This window comes from Eubalaena glacialis, chromosome 8 (genome assembly GCF_028564815.1).
Source record: "Eubalaena glacialis isolate mEubGla1 chromosome 8, mEubGla1.1.hap2.+ XY, whole genome shotgun sequence".
NCBI lineage: Eukaryota > Metazoa > Chordata > Mammalia > Artiodactyla > Balaenidae > Eubalaena > Eubalaena glacialis.
The window spans coordinates 19,136,238-19,150,740 of NC_083723.1; the positions used below are offsets into that span (position 1 = coordinate 19,136,238).

At 38.1% G+C, this 14,503-nt stretch overlaps 1 protein-coding gene across 8 annotated transcripts in view; it reads left to right on the top strand.

Annotated features, from left to right (window-relative positions):
* Positions 1-14,503, top strand: part of SRPK2 (SRSF protein kinase 2) — a 227,511-nt gene that overhangs the window by 94,649 nt on the left and 118,359 nt on the right. The window lies entirely within an intron of this gene.

The window sequence follows — 14,503 nt, forward strand, 5'->3', positions numbered from 1 at the left end:
GCTAAGAAACAAATCAGGGTGTATTTTTTTCTTGTCAAGTTTGCTATATAACATATCGTATTGCATGCTGGTCATTGTGCTGTTTTGAAGACGTGTATTTCGGTAAGCTGTTCTGCTTTTACAAAGGGTGTAATTGATTTAAAAAAAAAAAAAATAGTGAAGCCTAATCAGCTGCAGCATGCACACCATAACACAGCAGGCTGGTGGTTCGTGTGTGACAGCTGTTGAAGGCTTTAAAAAATAATATACTTAGCTAAAAAATAAACAGAAATCTTGCTTTCTTTAAGGAAATACTAGTACTAGGCTTGCTTCCTGTATTTGAGGTTGTTGCTACACAAAATTACCTATATTGTTTGTAAGATCTAGGTTAAAAATACTTAGCTTTTGGTTGTATTAAATATTTTCTTATGTGGAAAGGGAGTGCCATTTGTAAATAGCTTAGGAATTGCAAACCCACATATTAGTCACATTCTGAAAGAGAGATATGATGCTTCTTCAAGTCTGTGCTAGGAAATGGAACAGTCACTGCATGCAGTAATGGTTCATGCCTGCAGGTAAGGACAAAATGACTCAGAAGTATTTTTAAAGCAATTATTTTATCTGTCAATCGAATGATTATACCTGTAAGGAGATATTTTCATAAAATGCCTATTTTACTTAATAAATAGAATTAAGATATGTTTCTCTCAAGTCAGAAATGGGTCTATAGTTGCCTATTTTGATATGTAAATTTGTGTTCACTTCTGTTTACCAAAATTGTTTCTACTACATAATATTTTAAATTGAGGTTCTTGGGCATACAGTTGATGCTTACGTTTCTGTTGGTTACCTAATAGTTTATACGTAATGTTGGTATTTTGTATTAAGGTGTGTTGATTTATCTTTTCCCTGGTTAGTCTTCAGCGTTGTCTTTTTGTTCATAGATTTAATATTTAGGAAAATATTATGGAGAAATACTTTGGTAGTTAAAGAATGATATAGGAAAAACCCTGGAAACAAAATAGGAGGTGAAGAACCCACCATGGTAAAATGAATTTAATTATAGTACACTAGTGTATGGAGAACATGATGTGATGGCAAAATGATGACATTAAATCAATTTATTAGTATAATTGGGTGAAAGGCTCTGGCTTTAATTTAGGGAATTATGAATAAGGAAGATGTTACTGCTTTCTTTAGAGGTTGAACATAGAAAAATTTAGACACATTTGTGTTTATTTTTATGTAGCTTCTAACTTCTGGTTTGTGGCTAGCCATCCCATTTTTAAGCATTCTCTCTGCTGAGATGAAAAACAATCTTCAGCCTAGTGAATATTCTGCCAGTAAAATGGTGGTGATGGGAAGGGGAGAGGATGGTGGTGTAAATAGTGAACGTACCGGGTACCAACTGTAATATTAGAGTTTTGTTACTAGGAAGACCATTCTTAATGGCATGACAACAGTAATTACGTTGGCTTTTTGAGTAGCATGTGTTCTCTATTGAGAAATTGAAGGTTAAACAGAATGGGTGAATATTATTGAGAAACAAGTTAGGAATGGGTGAGGTTTTTATAGTTAAAATACACTCTTATAAGGAAAGATTCTAAAATATTTGGTGATTACATATATTTATTTAAAAATTATTATTATTGTTTCATCTAAGCTCCTGTGGTTAAATTTGATGGAAAGGGAGGATGAATGCAGACATGATTTTAAAGTTTAGAAATCTGCCACTGTGCTTATGACAACTCTATACACATTTTACCAGAGCTTGCTTGCTTTGTTACTCTTTTGGGGGGTGCTTACACATATATTTGGCAATTGTGATATGCTGACTTAATGGGTATAAATGTAGTTTATGGCTAAGCCAACACTTTGCCAACATAGAAGTTGTTTTATTAATGTAGAAATATTAAAAATTAGAAATCACTCTTTTTTCCTCCTCCTTTAAATAAATTATACAATCATGGTCATCATTTGTCTTTATAGTTTATTTGGAAGAACTTGAAAAACAAGAATCTGAAGTTTAAAAAAAAATTCATGGCTTAGGAAGACTATACTTGCCCCAGCAATTTAATAGTTTATAGTATCATGTAGCATTACCACCACATTCTGCAATTCCTTGTTCTCTAATCACCTAAATTTTTAAAGTCTTTGACTGTTTTATTTTAAATAGTTATTTGAAGCATGGCATGAGTCTTAAAGATACTTGGCTTTTACCTATAGTCAGTATTCCCATGTATTTATTGGTAAAAAGGATGAAGAGACCCTGTTTTTCTTTAAAGAGGGGAGAAGCTACTTGTGAGAAACCAAGTTATCATTTGTCACGATTGATTTTTGTTCACTGCAGTATAGCATGATCTTATGTATGTATGTATGTATGGCTGAGTTGGGTCTTCCTTGCTGCGCGTGGGCTTTCTCTAGTTGCGGTGAGCGGCGGCTACTCTTCATTGCGGTGCGCGGGCTTCTCATTGCGGTGGCTTCTCTTGTTGCAGAGCACGGGCTCCAGGCCTACCGGCTTCAGTAGTTGTGGCTCGCAGGCTCTAGAGCGCAGGCTCAGCAGTTGTGGCGCATGGGCTTAGTTGCTCCGCGGCATGTGGGATCTTCCCGGACCAGGGCTCGAACCCGTGTCCTCTGCATTGGCAGGCGAATTCTTAACCACTGCGCCACCAGGGAAGTCCCCTAGCGTGATCGTTTGATATCTCGGAGAACCGAGTGGGGGAACATTGTTTTTAAGTACAAAATGTGATAGACATATAAACAGTGATGTGATGTTCATAATAATCTTTCCATCTCATATTTTTCACTCACTTAATGAGAATTGCTAGTCCTGTGACAGCTGGTAGTGGTTGAATTTTTTTTTTTTTCAGACAATATTGTAAAATGGGAAAAGCAAAACAAAAAATAAGCTTTATTTTTGTAGACTCTTAAGGATCATTCATTGAGAATACATACAAATATGATTTGAAGTTATATTATAATGGAGTTTTGAAGTTTTTTTGTGACCTGAATTAGAAAATATGTTAACAGATCTCAATACCACCTTGAAATTTTAAAAAAAAAATTTTTTTTTTTTTTTTTTTAACCTTGAACAGAATGGAGGGGTGTCCATTGAATATCATTTAGCAGGGGAGGTGTGGAGCACTTCTTTTCAGAATGGCTGACTCACAGGACAAAAAACAGTGGGATGACAAAAGTTATAATTTATTTTTTGGTTTTATATTTTGGAGAGAGAAAAATGTCAACTTACCCATTTTTAAAATTAAGGACAGAGAACATTATTGAATGAATAAAAAAACAAATGAGCCTGATTTGTATGTTATTGCCAGTTAAGAGGAAGACATATCTGTTGCAAGAGAGTGCCCTTCTACAGATTTTAGGAATAAACCGTACAGTGAATATTTTCCTTTTAATTGAGCTGCTGTTGGATAGATGGATTATATTCAGCTTAACCATGGTAGAGACAAGGGTCGAGCATAATTTTAGTTCTTCATCTGCCACTACTTAATGTAAAAAAAAAAATAAAAGCCGTAAAAATTTATTTGATGCAAAAATTAGGTTTTTCAAGTTTTTGTTTCTTCTTGCGTTTTCCTAGCTAGAACACTCCAGGGATGTGGAAATTTATGGGGTTAGAGTAGGTGGGGAAGAGGCATATAGTAATAATGGTAATAGCTGGAAAAAAGGTAGTAATCATTTATTAAACGTTTTCAGATACTAGTTCTAAGAGAGGCGAAAGCGGGGTGTGCTGTAGGGAGACTCTGATGAAATCATTCCCAGAAAGGTCCTGAGTGAACAGAAAGCACTTCGCTCTGCCTCAAATTTTTTCAAACTCTATTACTACTTCTTCAGTGAACTCTTGAACAAAATCGGACAATACTTAATACAGAAGAGTTGAGCCCAGAGTGCTGAGAGCTATGCTTCCCAGTCCATCTAGGCTGAGTCCAGGGAGGGTTGAGGAGGTCGAGATAAGGGGCTTGAGAAGCTGAGAATCTGCATTCACACTAAGCATTGCCCACATCTGCTGTTGTAAAATGTGAATGGATGTTGTGATTAATAAGATTCACAATTAGTCAAAAGTTAATGAAATATCGGTGCCTTTGTAGGATTGCATTTTCTCAGGGAACGGATACTAAAAGGATCATCTCTTGTTGTGTATGTGTTTTTGACATTTTTGGTGTTAAAAGGGGTCCTTATACTGGAATAGATATGAAGTAGTATCCTGTATCTTTAGCATCCCACATAGCTAGGACATAGTTGACTTGACAAGTGGCTAGCTACCTTTTAAAGAAGAGAAAAAGAGAGAGGGAGAAAGTATCATAAAGATAATTATGCTGTGGCTTATAGTCTACCAATGCTATATAAACAGAATTGGTGAGAAGTGATGGAGATTGGTATGTTGCCCCTCCCCCAGTATAAGGGCATTTGAAATAACATAAAGAACCTGTGCTATTTTTGTGTATATACTTTAATTCCTTTTCTTAATTTGGAGCCTCTTCAGTGAAGAGAAAAGGACATATGATAGTAATGCATGGTTGCAGAAAGCAAAAAGAGAAGTCTGGAAGAATCAGGAGAACGGAAGGGAGAGAATAAATAAATAAGGATGGGACCAGATGAAGAGAGAAGAAAGTAAAGGATGTTCAGTGGAAAATGATCCAGGATCAAGGTGTCTTTTTTTTTTTTTTTAATAAACGATATTTTCTTGATTTTTTTCTTTCTTTCTTTTTTTTTTTTAAGATTTATTGATTGATTGATTACTATGTTGGGTCTTCGTTTCTGTGCTAGGGCTTTCTCTAGTTGCGGCAAGCGGGGGCCACTCTTCATCGCGGTGCGCGGGCCTACCCACTATCGTGGCCTCTCTCGCTGCGGAGCACAGGCTCCAGACGCGCAGGCTCAGCAGTTGTGGCTCACGGGCCCAGTCGCTCCGAGGCATGTGGGATCTTCCCAGACCAGGGCTCGAACCCGCGTCCCCTGCATTAGCAGGCAGACTCCCAACCACTGCGCCACCAGGGAAGCCCAAGGTGTCTTTTATTTGCTCTTATGTTGAGTATATTTTCCTCCATGTCTCTGTGGTGAATTAAGAGTAGTCGTGGGAGGAGAGCCAAATTTTATAGCAGATTCTCTCTTCATTGGACCTGCCCCCTTCCCATTCCAACTCAAAGGGTAGGACGGGCAGCTAATGATAACTATTTTTTCCTTTTCCACCCCTCACTCTGCCACTCTTGGCTTTGTTTCTGTGTTTGCAGGATAGAAGTATTTGAGATGTAGTTTTTCTTGAGTGGTGAGATGAGTTGACGGTGGCTGACTGGGTTGTCTTCCATCTATTCAATCTTTATGCTTTCTTCTGCTTTTATTTAATATTTTGTAATATTTAAATTGTAGATGTATATGGGAAAGTGCATAGATAACAGATAATTATAAAATTCAATTTATTGATTTTTTTCTTGTGTAGTTTATGGTTTATGTGTTGTATCTAAGAAATCTTTGCCAAGCCCAAGGTCACTAAGGTTTTTGCTACGCTTACTTCTAGAAGTTTTCAGCTCTTCATATTTAAGTCTGTAATTCATTTTGGGCTTTAGTATTAAGGTAGAAATTGAGATTATTTCTGCACATGACTAGTCAGTTGTTTTATCTGTCTTTGAGTATTATATATAAACAGAAACCCTCTGTGTAGTCTTTTGGTCCGTCTTCTCCTGATTGTTACCTATGTGAGATTCATCCGTGTTTTCATGTGTAGCTGTAATTGACTCAGTCTCATTGCTGTACAGTATTCACCATAGGAATATACCTCACAGTAGATAATCCATTCTGTTGATGAGCATGTGGGATGTTTGCAGGTGGTGGCTTTTAGGAATAGTGCCTCTGCGAGCCTTTGTATACATGTCTTTTGGCGAATGAACCTTTGCATACCATTTCTGTTGCGTGTCGTTCCTGGGAGCGCCGTTGCCGAGCTTCGGTGGGTATTGCCAGCTTTACAAAGTGAACGTGCCAGTCTGCACCCTCACCAGCTGTGCTCCAGGGCCTTGCCAACTGGTACTGTGTATTCTTTCTCTTTTCCTTCCCCTTTCCTTTTCCCTTCCCTCCTTTCTTCCTTTCTCTTGTAGCATTCTGGTTGGTGTGCTGGGGTGACCCAGAGTTTGAACCTTTTTGAGGAGGATTAGAAGCAAATAGGGGACTATTTCTGAGTACCATCTCTTATGAAGAAGATCACAATGAGAAGTTTAGACCAAACAGGAACCATAGGGTGTAGTCATTTGAGGTACTGCTATCCCACAGACTGCTTCTGGTCTAGTCTTTTACCTGGGTCTTAGGGGCCACGGGTGTTAACATCAGTTTTCAGATTTGGTTTCAGTAACAAAACCATTTCTTCAGCTGAACCTTATTAGAAACCTCTCAGGTAAAACATATAAAAGACAAGCTTGGACTGGGAAGCGGGGAAGTGACCAGAACCCAACAGTTGTTGGTACTCAGCCACCCCACCCCCTGAGAACCCCTCCCTAGAGCTCCAGCCCTCTCTACTTTAAAACTTTTTCTTTTTTTTTTTTTTAAAGAGCTCCTGACTTATTTATTTATTTATTTATTTTATTTATTTTTTTGGGGGCTGTGTTGGGTCTTCGTTTCTTTCTTTTTTTTTTTTAAAATTTTTGTTTTATTTATTTATTTTTGGCTGCGTTGGGTCTTCGTTGCTGTGTGCGGGCTTTCTCTAGTTGCAGCAAGCGGGGGCTACTCTTCGTTGTGGTGCGCGGGCTTCTCATTGCGATGGCTTCTCTTGTTGCAGAGCACGGGCTCTAGGTGAATGGGCTTCAGTAGTTATGGCACGAGGGCTCAGTAGTTGTGGCATGTGGGCTTCAGTAGTTGTGGCTCACGGGTTCTAGAGCACAGACTCAGTAGTTGTGGCGCATGGGCTTAGTTGCTCCGCAGCATGTGGGATCTTCCCGGACCAGGGCTTAAACCTGTGTCCCCTGCGTTGGCAGGCGGATTCTTAACCACTGAGCCACCAGGGAAGCCCGGGTCTTCGTTTCTATGCGAGGGCTTTCTCTAGTTGTGGCAAGTGGGAGCCACTCTTCATCGCGGTGCGCGGGCCTTTCACTGTCGCGGCCCCTCTTGTTGCGGGGCACAGGCTCCAGACGCGCAGGCTCAGTAGTTGTGGCTCACGGGCCTAGTTGCTCCGCGGCATGTGGGATCTTCCCAGACCAAGGCTCGAACCCGTGTCCCCTGCATTGGCAGGCAGATTCTCAACCACTGCGCCACCAGGGAAGCCCCCTAAAACTCTTGATGCAGGTAGGCCACACAGATCTGATGAAGAAATTATGACATTTTGGTATGTTTTGGTCTAGATGCAGTTCCTAAATTATTTTGTTAGTTTGTAACCTATTTAAAACTCTGTTTCCTGATGCCTCTTGGGAGGGTTGCCACATTACAGCCGGAGCAAACCTTTCAGAATGCAGATCTGCTCAGGTAGGTAACTCCACTTTACAAACTCTTCTGCTGTCTTCCCATTGTTCTTGGCATAAAGGTAAACTCCGTACCTGGGCCATTGAGCACCTATACTCTCCAGCCTAGACTCAGACTCCTTGACTTTGGTCATGTTCCTCCTGCTTGCTGTTTTGCTGCTCCCAGCCCTCTCATCTCAAGGAAGCCCTGCCTAGGTCAAATTACGCCTGTTAGAACCCGTTACAGAACCGTGCATCTCTCCTTTGCAGCATTTGTCACAGCTGCTGTTTGACAGTGGGCAGTATCGGTGACATTTGGTCTACTTACTGGTTTACTTACTATTAGCCCCAACTTACGATCTTAAATATAGAAGTGCTCTCATCACAAAATATTTTTATTTTATGTCATCATTTGCAGCTTATAAACTATGAACTTTGTGGGAAGACTTTTTATGTTATAGGGAGATATCTATTTCTATGGTATTGGCATAGATTAATAAATTATAGCCATATATTGTTATAGTCAATTATATATATGTAATCATACGGTCAAGTATAGTCATAAGCTAATTTAACTCTTATGAACTGCAAGGTTACAAATCTTAGGTTTTTCTATCACCATAAAAATGCACAGTTTATTATTATTATATATATATATATTTTTTACATTTGTTTTAATGTAAAATAGAAATTAAAGTAAATCTGAACACTTTCCATCTTTGCGCCATACTGGTAACATCAAACCATATAGCCTTTTATTTCCCAAATGTCAGTATTTTGAATATCATCTTGGTGCTTTGTCATGATTGCACTCCACCCTCTACTGTTATTTACTTAATATCTTTTTTTGTTTATTTTTTTACTGTGATAAAATACATACGACATAAAACTTTATAATGCTCTTTAAATGTTAATTTTCTTTAAAAGGGAATCTTTCTATCACTACCAGAACGGGAGAAACAGTATCATTTGCCTTTAAAAACAATTACTGTTAAATCCTGTCTAGATTCTGTTGTCTGATAAAGGCTTCAGGCCTGAGCCATATGCTCCCTCTGTTTACAAGGGAAATTAAATTGGCCAGTGTCATAAAAGCACTTAAGTATGTGTTAGCACCAAAGGGAGACTTGCTCTTTCATATACTTAGATAGATTTAAAGAAACTTGGGAAAGGAGTAGTTTTCTCAGTATGTGATTCAATACCTAGTCCAAAGTATCACCTAAGATTATTTTATATACCAGCAGTGGCACTTCTTCACTCTGGGAACCCCCTTCCCCCAAAATGGTAGTTCAGGGAAGTTTTGAACAAATGTGAGCAGCTATTATAAGAATAACAATGGCAACGATAAAAAATAGCTCTAAATAATCATATTGCAGATTCCCTTTGGGGCAGAATTCTTTATGTGCCAGTAGTTGGAAGAAATTAAGACTAATTTTAGTATAGATTACATTTGTCATCTATCCATCCTGCATTCATCCATCCAACATTTATCAGCAGCTGCTATGTACTAGCGACTCAGTTATTGGGAAATCAGGGAGCAGCAACGGCAGCACAAAAGCAGAAGAGGCTTTGGTGGGTGGCTTACCCCTGACATACCTTGGTCGTTTTCTTGGGTGTGCAGTGCTGAGTTACTGTATCATGGATGACTGTATGGTGGGAGGCCATTGGCACTCTTTGAAAGAATTACAAATAACCAGTAATTGCATTTTGGGGGAACTTATATTAAGACTAGTGCTGTGGTGTGAAGAGTTACAAACACAGTTGTCTCCCGACGGCCACTATAAATGAGCCATGAGGGCCTCTTGGGGACTCTGGCAACCTGGAGACCACAACCCCATCTAAAGAGGTGACAGCTGATTAGCTTCTGCTGATAACTGCCATGTTGAAATACAGACCAAGTTGTGCCAGTTCTTGTGATTTTTAGGAAAAGTTGAAAATTTGCTTTTCATGTAACATCTCATTTTAAATGATGGTGCAGATTAAAAAACAAAACAAAACACAAACTTGTACCAGTCATTAAAAAAAAAAAAAAGTATCTTATCTAAATTCTGTTCATGATAAACATTCTTCTACTGTACTGTAGCACATTGATTTACAATTTGTGAACCACAGACCTGCGCAGATTTGCTGAGTTTCAAATCCTGTGAGTACTACGCATTATCTATAGAATACAAGTCAAACAATTGTCTTGTTAAGGGATGTGTTTATGGGTTTCTCTGACATTTCAAATGTGCAAAAGCACTGGTGACTACTCTAATAACCACATACTAAGATACCAAAAATTCAGTAAGATATCAACTGTTTAGAGTAGGAAGAACCCCCAAAAGAGATGCATTTCTCAAATTGGGGAGTTGTTATCTTCATTTATTTATTCTACAAATATTTATTAAGTACCCATTATGGTGGCACTTAAACTTTAGTAAATAATCTGAAAATTACAGAGGTAGAACAGTGTTCTGCTTGTACAACTGCCACCTCATCCTTTTTCTCCTTTCCCCCTTTCCTTCTTTTTCCTCTTTGACTCCATCGCTCTCCACAAAAAAGATTTTGAGGCTAGCTAGAATAATATCTACACTGCAGTAAAAAAGGGTCAGAGAAAATTCAGGTCAGGGTAGAAGGTTACGAGGGAGGACAGTCAGATGCACACCCCGATATGTGGTGTTTGCTGTGCAGCTCCTGAAGGTGACTGACAAATCTGGCTTTATGTTTTCCGACAGCCAAACTAAAGAAAAAAAAGTAACATTGCTCTTATTATCTGTAAGGAGAAAATATACTAGTTTATTCAGGAGAACCAAACTTTCCGTAATTACGATTATTATTATTTAACATAATCTTTCCCACATATCTCAGAAGATACATTTATTCATTTTAGAAAATTCAGATTAAAAAGAAAACAAAAAGCACCATGCTTTTATCATTAAAGGTCAGTCACGGTTATTAATTTTTTAAGTTTAATTTTTTGTCTTAGTGTAACATATACCTATAAAATTTAAGCAGATTTACTTTAACGTTTAATAACACCATCACCAACAAGAAAACCCAGTATCATACTGACAAATTATTTTGGAATTAGCTTTTTACACTTAACATGCAATTTTCCTGATGTTATTAAGTAATCTTCAATAGCATCATTTTTTTAAATGCTGTAATTTTAAAAGGCTGCACAGGACTGAGTCCATGATATGGATGGATGTACCATAATTTTATTTATTGAGTCTTGATCTTAGAAATGGAATCACTTACAAAGCCAACTTGTAAGGCTCTCGATAGAGAGTGTTAAATTGCCTCCAGAAAGTGCAGCTTTACACTCTCACTGGCAGTGTATAATGAACCTTTTTGTTTACACGCTGATTTGGGATTCCTGTATTAGTCTCTTTTTGAGTGTGGTATAGATGACTCTGAGCAATGTGCCAGGCGATGTCGACTTATCAGTCCCTCTCTCCTTGCGTCTTCCCTCTAGTAAAGCCAAATGTTGTTGTGGTACCTTTGGTGTTTCATCGGGTGTTCATAAGTGAAAGTGAGTTCAGTACGATCCACTTTAACAAGATATAAGACACATTGAACTGTTGTATTCACTTAGGCATTTATTATTGATAAATGCCTTGGATGTAGTTAGTGTTCATGCTGATGAATCTTAATTTTGTAAGAGATTTCAAGAAGTTAAATGGTCTAAGCTTCTCACTCCAGACAGATGACATAACATTCAACACAGATGGTTGGTTTTCCCTTTTTGTTTTATTTTTTTTTTTAAGATACAGGAATTAAGATTCTCAAACCTTCCTTGTTAAACCAGAGCCTTGTGGATGTTCAGTAAGTATTCACTGACTATTGCAAAATTTAATCACCTTTTTAGTCAAGATCTTCCTTTTGACAAAATGCATTTTTCTTGCTGGAGTTTGAATCTTTTGGGGGGAGTAGGGCTAGGGAGTATGTTTTGTAGAGCAGGAGGACTGGAATCTAAAGTCCAAATCCTCAGGTTAGCCTTGCAGGCTGAGGAAGCAGCATGGCAGAAGTCAGAGTGAAATGAAATGTCGTGGTACCATCTGGGAGCTCTAAATAATTCCATAAGGCTGGGAAGGAGGTAGAGGAAAAGATTGGAAAATAGGTGAGAGAGAGATGATGTACTCTGGTGGCAAGGACTCTTCTATGCAGTGGTAAGGTTTTTGAATTCTGTGCTGTCGTTTACAAGGATCATTGAAAGGTTTCAGTAAGGGAGGTGTTCTGCCTATGTTGAGAACAGGTGCATGCTCCTTAGGGCATAGAGTAAGGTCTTTTAAGGAAGTTCAAAGAAATGCATTTTTTTTCTTCTAGGATTGAAGGTTGTAGTATATCCTGTAGAGTTGGTGGCCAAATGTTGTTCTTCTGTTCTGGAAATGGGTAGAAAAATTATAGCAGTATTTACCATTTGAGTGAGAGAGGGCAGATGAATTCCTTGATTCTGGGAGGATTACCAAGAGAGGCTATGAAATATGTTTTTCTTCAAGGCTTTAAAAAGAGGGTGGTTCCTTATTTGTTTGGATGGGTAAAGATACTCTAAAGACAGATTGTTGGCCTGCTGAACCTTAAGTATTTTTTCTGTGTTATATATGGTTAATCATGATTGCAAGATTCCTGATAATCATGAATGTGAAATATTAAAAATATGAAATGTTCGTCTCAAAATGTTCTATCAACAATTTGTGACAGAAGTCTTTTCCCGGTGGATATATAAAGCATCACTTCTGTAAATTATTTAAAACATTCTAGGCCAGTGCTGTACGATAGACTTTCTGTAGTGATGGAAGGTTCTGTAATATAGGCATGCCTTACAGAGCATCAGATGAGTGGCTCTCATGACCAAATAATAAATTTTATTTGACTTTAATTTAAAATTTAAAGCACTGAATAATATTTTCAGATGAGAATGCCCGTGACCTCTGTTGTTTTAACCTTTCTTTTTTCATTTAGAAAATAATACATATATATATATATATTTATTTATTTGTTTTAGTTTTGGCTGCGTTGGGTCTTCATTGCTGCACACGGGCTTTCTCTAGTTGCGGGGAGTGTGGGTGACTCTTGGTTGCGGTGCGCGGTCTTCTCACTGCGGTGTCTTCTCTAGTTGCGGAGCACCGGCTCTAGGCGCATGGGCTTCAGTAGTTGTGGCACATGGGCTCAGTAGTTGTGGCTCGCGGGCTCTAGAGTGCAGGCTCCGTAGTTGTGGCGCATGGGATTAGTTGCTTCGCGGCATGTGGGATATTCCGGGACCAGGGATCGAACCTGTGTCAGGTTAATTACTAACCTGAATTAGTAGGTGGATTCTTAACCACTGCGCCACCAGGGAAGCCCTCCTTATTGTTTTTCTTTCCTGATCTTCACCCTATCCTATTCCATTTTCTTATTATTTTGCTCTTTTTATGCTGACAGTATTATAGTGTATGGGTAAAATAGTTTATTTACTTTATTTTAACTCAAATTGGTCATATAAAGGAAATTGCATTCACTATTTGTCCTTTGATAAACATATTTTTAGTTTTTTGCTTAGTCCCCCTTCCTCTTTTAAGGGAGAAAAATATCACTTAATTATTTGCCGTCACACCATTTAAATTTTAAGTCTTCTTTTTAATGTTCTACTAACTTAACAGTGTCTATTAATAGAAAAAGCAATAACTTAGTTTCCTAAATGTTTGGTTTTAAAGAGAAAGATAAAATGAGATAGACAAATTTCCAAGTCTGTGTTATCTGATGAATTCGTGGTTTAAGGTATTCAACGTGTATACACATACACAGATTATTCTCAGTTTGTTTTTCTTGATATTGTTTTAGCCAGAGCTTAAAAAAAAAACCCAAGGACTTCCCTGGTGGTCCTGCATGATCCACGGCACGGCCAAAAACAAAAAACAAAATTTGATTTGAAAATCAGTTCTTGTCCCCCTCACTAGCCTTTTCCCCTCACTAGCCTCCCCCCACCCCCCCCTTAACAGTTTAGTAGTGATTTATGATAGTATTCTTTGGACTCCAAATGAAAAGGGACATCCTGTTTTGGGGGTCAGGATAATCCTTAGCTTGCAGGAGGAGCCTCTGTTTAATGCTGGGCTGAAGAAAGTTTACAGTTATGTTGACTACAAAGTTATATTCATTTGTGGAAAAGGAAGTCTGATGGGGTTAAACATAGAATTGTGGAAGAAAGATTTTTATTTTGTTGCTCAGCTCAGTCTTTTTAAGAAAAAGAGATTCAATGCTTGCTTGCTTTTTGCATATTTTATTAGTTTTAATTTGACAGTCTGTTTGAATAAATGAAAGACTTCTCTAGAGGAATGCTTGGCTGGCTGCCTGTGATACAATACATAAACACCTTGGTTTGTTATATGTGATTTTCTTTTCAGTTTAGGACTGTCATTTTTTTCTGAGCTTTTGTAGGTGAAGGGAGAGTATTGATGGATTTATTGCCGTTGTGGTATGTTTGTATACTTCTCTTTCACTGTAGATGCAAGTATCTGTTTCACAGTGAACAAATCAAGAACTTGTGTGTAATGAGCTGTGCAGTGTCCCGTTCACCCTCGCTTTGTTCCTCCATGGTCACATCCCCCTTAGAAGTTTCTGCTGCTGTTGCTGCCCTGAAGTCAGCCATGTTCCCAGCAGCAGCTTAGGCCCTATTTTGTGGTCCCCTGAGGAAAAATAGTTATTATCCCCCGCTTCTCTCAGTGTTACTATAAAATATTTAATGGCTGATGACAAAGATGGAACTGATTTTCATAGTAGTAAAACTTACCACTAATCACCCATCTGATTGTTTAATGGAATCACAGATTTTTATGGAGAACATTAAAGGCCTTCTGTTTCTTAGGACTAGATGTTATGAAGTATCTGTTGGTAGAAATACTTTTAGATAAATGCAAATCAAGCATTTTCCAAGAAATTTCTTCAAATTTAATATTTTAAAAGTGGATCCACAGACGTTAACTTTTTCTAAAGTTGAGGCGCTCTCTAGTTACCTGATGTGACTTGAGGCGCTCTCTAGTTACCTGATGTGACTTGGTACTTTATGTATCTCTGAACTTTTAAATTCCCATTAAGGGTTCAGTGGCATCACTCCTTCCATGTATGTAAGTTAAAAG